At 42.1% G+C, this 8,535-nt stretch overlaps 1 pseudogene; it reads left to right on the top strand.

Moving 5' to 3' along the window:
- The first annotated feature begins 231 nt into the window (after nt 1-231).
- On the top strand, nt 232-384 carry LOC116092760 (annotated as a pseudogene).
- Nucleotides 385-8,535: the final 8,151 nt, after the last annotated feature.

Here is an 8,535-nt window from a genome sequence, read left to right as displayed (position 1 = left end):
TGGGCTGCACCCTCAAAGCACTGCAAGTTCGTCCCAATTCACCAGACCTTAAGCCAGCAGCTACACACTGACTTAGGATAGCCCACAGCTATGGATCAAGGGGAATACCAGCAAAAGCAAGACTTGGCCACTGGGGACTGCACAGGTGTAGATCCCCACAGCTGGCTGCTTTCTTTCCTTCCCTGTGTCTCTTGGGGTTCCCAACAGCATTATTAAAGAAAAGGTAGGGGCTCTGCCCCTAGAAGCATTGCAGGTGTGGCTGCTATGTCACATGTGCATCAGTAGGTGGCAGAGAGGAGAGAGGCTATGTCTATGCTCAGTGTTCTGACCTGTTCATAACATAACAGTGTTCATAAACATCTGAATGATTAGTAGCCTAACATCCCCTGAAAAAAAAAAAGTGAGCTTGGGATGACCACCAGTCTAGCGCTGTGCAGTCTTTTGAGTGGGGGAGGGTACGGGGGGGGGGGGGGGGGGGGGGGGGGGAGCGAACCATGTTAGAGAGGAACCCTGCCTGCCACTATAATGTATGAGCAGGACATAACACTCCTGTGACCGCTGCTGATATGACCATGAATAATTAGAGCCCCCAGGTGCCACTAAGAGGAACAAGTAAGTGGTGGGAAAATGGAAGAGAAAGAGAAAGCAAAGGGTGTGGGCACAATGAAGAAGGACAGAACTGTAGACTTCAGGATAATGAGGAACTGCCTGATGTGAGTAATGGGTGATGCAACCTGGGACCATGGGACCTGTGCTGCCATGGCGGGGAGGCACATCTGGTTCCTCGGCCCTGAAGCAGCAGGGGACTGTTACCACCAAAGGCCAAGTGGATGCCCCTGGTCTGGGAGGCTGCCTGGTAACTCGTTGATGTCTGAGGCTGTGCAGAACGGCCTCACCCCTCAGCTGGACACTGGGGCTTGTGTCGGGAGAAAGCTGACACTGGAGTCATGAAAGTAGTAGATGACCTTGGCCCCAGCTAGCTAGAGTAACTCAGGAGAGTACCCCCACCCCCACCCCCGTGCCCTTCCCCCAGCCTTGAGCAGGCTAAATAGACTTTAACTGTTTGCTACAGTTGGACCTAAGGAACCAGGTGAAGTCAATTTCCTACAGGAGTAGACTGCCTGCTGAGCTTGCTTTACAACTTAATCCATCTGAAACAAAGCAACTCAATCCAACTGAAACAAAGGATGCCTGTGTGGGCTTTCCCTGTGCTGACAATTAAACTTTGAGCCTTGATCAGAAACTTTTGTCTTGGCTTCATCCTTCTCTCACACCCCATCCTTTTCATTTCCAGCCCCCCCTTTCAAGTAACTCAGTTCATCCATGGCTGCTAGACATCTACACCCTCCACCTTCCACCCTCCCCTCTCTACCCGCACCTCCACCCCACTACACACTGTGGGAGTTGAGGGTCAGTGGCCCTGAGGATACAAATGTGGGAGACATGGCTCTACCCTTGTTTCCCATGTATAGGGACACGTGTGCTCGTGTGCACGTGCAGGCTCTCACATAGGTCTGTTTCCACCTTATACCTATCTATATATAGGTAATGAATTTTACTTCCAATGTCAGGTTGTTATATTTGTCTGTTAATTTTTATCTTTGCAGAGCTAGAGGAAGAGATAACCTCTTTCCCTTCATCCCTTACCACCAGCTGCAGGAGAGCTGACTTGAGAGCAGGAGAGCTGTCCCTACCCCTCACCTACTACAGGACTTCAGAGAGCAGGCCCTGTACCTCTCCTGGGCAGTAGAGTAGAGCTGACTCTGGTTGCAAGAGTTTGCAGGTGAGCTGGCTCTGAGAATGTGAGAGCAAGATAGCAGGAAAGCAGGTGGGCTGACCACCTCTCTGTAGGCTTAGATTTTTCAAAACCTCCTTTTAATAAGGGTTCACAAACAATTTGACCACTCCCCCTTTTAGCCCACTGTCCAAAGGTAGGTGAGAAAAGATCGTAAATAGGACAGGGGGATATGGACCCGTTTAGTGAAGTTGTTCTTTGGGGTAATTCTAGTCTTTGTTTGTCAGGATACCAGCAGTCCAGTTCAGTAGTGTCAGGATACCAAACATGAATCAACAGCAGATGCACAATCCAGCAGAAACAGCCAAGCCTCTGCAGAATCAGCAAAAGTTAGCAGGAGCAACCAGGACCAGCAGGGAAGAAATTCTCTGCCATGCCTCTCTCAATGAAGCAAAAATCAATGAAGATCAGCAAAGATCAGCAAAGATCAGCAAAGACTCGAGACCAAAGAAGTATGCCATCACTTTCTGTTGAGTCCTATTTATACTCTCCAAACATCATATGTCCTCCCACAGGTCTTGCCTTTTAGAAAAAGACCACATGAGTCTGCATTACCTGACATACCTAGAAACTTCCACTTCACCTCCCAGGCCCAGATCCAGGACTTTGGATTGGCTCAGTTCAACATCTCCTTCACCAATGAACTGCTGGAGCACATGAGTGAACCAGTACTACTGATTCAAAACCACAGAATCTCCACAACACATGGCAACAACAGGATATCTGAAAGGAGTCCAGTGAGGTTCCAGTATTGATTGAGTAGCAGAAGCCAGGGGACTTGGAACAGACCCTTGTACCATTGCAAAGGAGTTATTGCAATGAACATCTGCAAGAAAAGAAATGTGGACAAAAGGATATACTGTGAGACATTGCACTGTGACACAGCACCACAGTGAGTTTTTTTCTCTGTTGGGGAGGAGGTTGCAAGTATGGAGGGTGGATATGAGGGAAGGGGAGATGAGTGGGGTTGAGGTGCATGAAATTCACAAAGAACCAATAAAAAAGTTAAAAAAAAATTTAAAGGTAAACTAAAGAGGAGAGACAGAGAGACAGAGAGACAGTGACAGAGAGAGAGCAGTGATGTTTAGTCTAAATGAAGACATGTATCACCATTGTTTATATACACTTAATTCAAAGAAGAAAGCTTTAGGACCAGCTGTAGTGACAGATGATGAGACTGCCATTGATGTACAGGCAACATCTCAGGGATGAAAATCTGTGGCCTACTGGAAAAACCACAGTGCCAAACTAGAAAAGAATCTATCACTAAACTGGGTTCCATGTACGCTGAATTCCTTTCTGTAATGATTTATTTTTCATGTATTTATGTTTCTGTATGTGTGTATATGCATGCAGGAATGCGCACATGCAGATTCTCACATAGGTCTGTTTCCACCTTATACCTCTGTATAGGAATTGGATTTTATATCCAATGTCAGCATGTTATATTTGCCTGTTAATTTTTATCTTTGCTGAACTAGATCTTATATTTTCAGTCTTTAGTTTCCCTGACCACCTACCCCAGGCTCCTTTGATCACATGTTCCTCTAAAGTGCTCTAGCAAAATACATTTCAGTTACTTGTTCTATTACTATCAGTACTTAATACCTGTTAGCCTAGCCACCTCTTAATGAAGGTTGAGTCCAAAGGATAGAATAGCATACCTTACTTTTAGAGCCTACAGAATGCTTCATTAGACAATCTTATGCTGGATATGGTGGCACATACCTGTAATACCAGTACTCAGCCTAAGGCAGAAAAGTCATAAGTTTCAGGCCATTCTCATCTACATAATGAGACCCTGCCTTGGAAAAATACTTGTTATGGTCAAACTTGATGGACAACTTAATAGGATCTAAAATGAACTGGGAGTCTTGTACCTGGGTAGGTCTACAAGGGTATTTCTTGAAAGAATGAACTGAGAGGAAGGAACACTTCCCCATCATGGGCAACAAATTCCATGACTGCCCAAATCTAAAAGGTCTGAGTGAAAAGCAGAATTTGTATGCCTGTCTGCTCCCGCCCTCTCCTGATGAGTGCATCTGCTTCGCTGCTGCTTTCCTTCATTGACATCAGAACCCAGGTTCTTCCCTTCCAGTGTTTTCTGGAGACAAATAGATCTTTAGAAATCTCTTGGGCTTTCAGCACCCTATCAGAATTACTGAGGTACCTAGTATGGTGGACTGAGCAGCTCTTGCATCTCAGCCTTTATAACACACAGACCACCTGTGTTGTACTATCCAGCCCATATCATCTAAGATAATCTAATACATAGCCTGGTAATGTATATATAGCCATTCTCTTGGTTATGTTCCTCTACTAAATTCCAGCTGTCTCAACTATTAACTAACAATTATTTTAAAAGAAAACAAACAAACAAACATCAATTTTAAATGGATTCAGGGGATCCTATGGTATTTTCTTGTAAACACTTTTAATTTTTCTAGACCTGTAAAACTACAGTGGGTTGATCAAGAGGAACTATTACATTTTCCCAACTCTTTACACAGAAAACAAGTAGATAAGCCCATAGACTTGGGTGTATATGACTTATAACTTCAGTTCTAAATCATTGGGCATCATCAGTTCTTTTAAAGTATGTTTCTGCCTAGCATAATTCTAAGGTAGATTGCCTGCACCGAGATTGAAAAGAGCCACTGACTTCAGCCCTTAATGCTTAAGAGTTTATATATATAGCTACACAGGTTAAAATTGAAATATGTATTCATAGGCACCTTTAAACATGTGTCATCTCATTATAATCCAGTCTATTTTCATGCATTGTGAATGAAGAAGAAATTTGACCACATTCTGTAGGGAACTAGTGAAGTTCTGAGTGAATGTGTATTGTCTGACAGCAGAGCCTCAGACTCATAACAGTGGCAATGCTTTCCCCAGGTGAGGCTCAGAGGGATGGCAAAGACTTCCTCAGTGCAACTGTCAATGTTGATGGCATATGCAGAAAATGTCCACTAGAGGTTTCTGTTTCTAAAAGTTTCCATCCATCCTGAAGACTGTGCTCCCCTCCAAAAACTACTCCTACCAAGGTTAGTTAAACCTGCCATTGTGTTCAGCTGTATATAATAATAACCCCACTTCCATGCTAAACTGTATATAATAAACACAGGAAGTTTCCGGCATGCTATGGCTTCTCCATCAGACAGCACAAATCTACCCAGCAGCTGCTTTTCTTTGACAGTGTGCTCAGATATGTCTGTCCTTTCCTCATTCCCTGGACACTCCAGTTAAGTCCATCTCCAGAGACATGGGAATGCAGCAGTATCCTCTCATTTCTGTCTCACTAACAATGACATTCTATTCTGTTTTAGTATATAACATTACTTAGCATTAACCTATTAATTGGAAACATTTAAATTGTATAATGATTTTATATTAACCCCCCCCCTTTTAAAATATTTTGAGACAAAAATCTCTTGTCATAGTTAGGGTGGTTTGAATTAAGAATGCCCCCACCCCCAGCCTCATTTTTTTTTAAAGTTTAGTCACCAGGAAGTGGAACTGATTGAAAGGAGTAGAAGGATTAGGAGGTATGGCCTTTTTGGAAGAAGTGTGTCACTAGGGGTCAGCTTTGAGGTTTCAAAGTCCAAGCCAGGCCCAGTCATCCCCCCTCCCCTTTATCCCCATCTCCACCTGAAGTTTATGGTGTAAAGCTCTCAAATACTTCTCCAATGCCATGTGTGCCACCATGCTCCCCACTGTGATAAGGGACTAACATCCGAACTATAAGCAGGCCCTCAATCAAATGCTCTTGTTGCTGTTTTGATAGGAGTTGCCTTGGCTGTGGTAACTCTTCACAGCAATAGAACAGTGATTAAGACAGTAGCCTAGGCTGACCTCAAATTCTCAACAATCCTCCTACAATCTTCCAAGTGCTGGGATTAAAGATGTCATATACTGCGTATGGCTCTGTTACTTGTTTCTAAAATGTATCTTTTGCCAGATATGATGGCACATACCTTTAATCTCAGTACTTATAAGGCATAGGCAAGCAGATCTCATGAATTCTAGATAATCATGTTCTACACAGGGAGTTCCAAGCCAGCAGTCCTTGCTCATCCCCTCTCCAACAGAGAAAGAGAGAGAGAGAGAGAGAGAGAGAGAGAGAGAAAGAGAGACCAGATACAAATAACAGTTATCTTTTAATACTTTATGTGCATGTCAATAAACAGAAATAGAATAAGCATTTCTCAGCCTCTCAGAAGAGACCCTGGAGGCATATGAGTTCACAGTTCTACAGTTTAAGTGTTCTCCTGGTGCTCCTTATTGCTGTCTACACTAAACTTACTGCCACTTAATGCTCACAGTTTTTCCTAGAAAATTCCTCTGAGATTCCTTCTATTTGATATACTTTTTAAACTCATTTATTTTATTTTATATATATTTGTAAAAGGAAATTCACAAATCCAACACAGATTCAGTAAGAAAATTTTCTACAAGTAAGATTGTATTATTTTTGGGTGGGTCACAGTGGATAGTTTTTATTTTTGAGATTCTGTCATTTTTCCCTTCCCCTTCTTTCTATGTTCCCTCTTGTTGTCTTTCAAATTCATGTCTCTTTTTAAAATTGTTGTTACATATATATTTATATATATATTTGTAAATTTAGGATATATAAATACACACTATTACATATACATATATACATATGCATCCAATTCCACTTCCAGATCTCTTGGCTATTACAAAGATATGCATTCCACTACTGTATTCTTAGGGTCATCATGCCATGTTCTTCCTTGTGGTTCGTAGGCATCCTGCCTAGATAGGACTCCTGTCTGCTTCCCTCCTTTGGAAGCTCAATTGCACCTTCTGGTACCATGAAATCTAGTCCTCATTGAGGAGTGAAGTGGAAACTTCTGGTTTCTTTGGAAAGTCAGTTATATCAAATGATGTTTGACTGGGACACACAGGTGAAAGGATGTTTTGTTAAGCAAATGTGTGAAAGGACATATGGTATTTAGAAATAATATAAATATGACCCTACAGACAGTGGGAGCTGGAACATTGTTGTGCCTCTCTGCCTTCACTGACGATACACATGTGTTGGTTCATCTTACATTGCATTGCTGAGCTTCATAGTGATGAGTTCATAGAAAGAAACTCACCAAAGAAGTTCTTGTGAGGTTCCTTCAGCTTCTTGCTGCTTCTAAGGAGGACTTGGGCTAGTTGATGAGCCTCACAATTTCTTCTGGGTTGAACTACCCTTGCTGATTTGTGAGTGGTGTCTGCCAAGGACTGCAGTGGCTGATTCACATTTGGTATTTGCTAGTGGACTATATTGAGAACAATGAAGATTGGAATTGCCCCAAAGAACTATTTCTAAATAGGTACACTTCTCCCTGTATCCTAATAACCTTTTTTTCCCCCCACTACCTCTGGTGGGTGGTGAGCTAGAGGGGAGGATGAACCCTTATTAAACTAGGTTGAGAAAAATATATGCCTTCAGTTCAGCTCCAACATGAGTCTTCTGGGCCCTGTGTCTGAAGTGCACAGCATTTTCAGCAATAGGAGGCAACATGAAAATAGCAATTCTCTATAATGTTTCAGGAGTCTTTTGAATATCCCTGACTAACAGTTCAAAAGAGGCCTTCTCATTCCTGATGTTCGGGGTTTTGTTAGATAGTCTATAGCTCTTGGGAAGAGCATTGTCAGCTCAGATAGGAAAATTTCATCTAAACACACACACTCTCTCTCTCCCCCTCTCTTTCTCTCCTTCCCTACCTCTCCCTCCCTCTCCTTCTCCCTCTATCTCCATCTCCATCTCCATCTCTATCTCTATCTCTATCTCTATCTCTATCTCTATCTCTATCTCTATCTCTATCTCTATCTCTATCTGTGTGTTTGTACATGTATATTCACTTACATTTATTATAGGTATTTTTAGATAGTTAATCATATGCTTCCTTATGACTTTTCCAGATAGCCTTACTATTAATCTCCCTTCTTGCTCCATCTGTATTAATCTCCCCCTCCCCTCCATAATTAGATTCCTCTTGTTTTACCCAATTTCCACTTTAGATCATTAGTACACTGCCGCTTCCTCTCTTTGCTCTCTTTGCATCTCTCTCACCCTGCATTGGACATGAGTCCTTTTTATTTTCCTGTTTCTTCAGTTACTCTACATTATATATTCATATCTGAAGATTTGGAGCTAGGAGCCACAGATGAGAGCACAAAACATTTATCATTCTCAGTCTGGGTTGCCTCACTTAATATCATCTCTTCTGGCTATATCCATTTACCTTAAAATCTCACAGCTGAAAAGTATTCCATAGTGTAATGTACATTTGGTGCAGTTTTAATGAGCAACATCAATGGTATGAATCACCACTGCATGGATTGATGAAAACAATTATAAATCCTTCCCTCAATAGATTACTATTCCCACAGACATGACCACACATACCTTTAGCGTGAAGTAAAAAAATGAATTAATACAGTTCAGGAGTAAACAAAATTACTCAAATTCAAAAAGAAGAAAATTGTTTTAATTTTATTTTTGTTCCTCTGAGAAAGCACTGGCCAAAAGCAATTTGAGAAGTAAATGATTTATTTCATCTTATGTTTCCACATAACAGTCCATTACTGAGGGAAATCTAGGTAGGAACTCATCAGGAACTTGGAGGTAAGAACTGAAGCAGAAGCCATGATGCTTCCCAGCTTGCTCTGCTGCCTTCTTTATGCAAGACAGGACCACCTGTCCAAGAGTGGCAACATCC

This window comes from Mastomys coucha, unplaced genomic scaffold (genome assembly GCF_008632895.1).
Source record: "Mastomys coucha isolate ucsf_1 unplaced genomic scaffold, UCSF_Mcou_1 pScaffold15, whole genome shotgun sequence".
NCBI classification, from domain to species: domain Eukaryota; kingdom Metazoa; phylum Chordata; class Mammalia; order Rodentia; family Muridae; genus Mastomys; species Mastomys coucha.
Note: the sequence above shows the minus strand (reverse complement) of the source record. Positions and strands in the feature narration are given on the sequence as shown.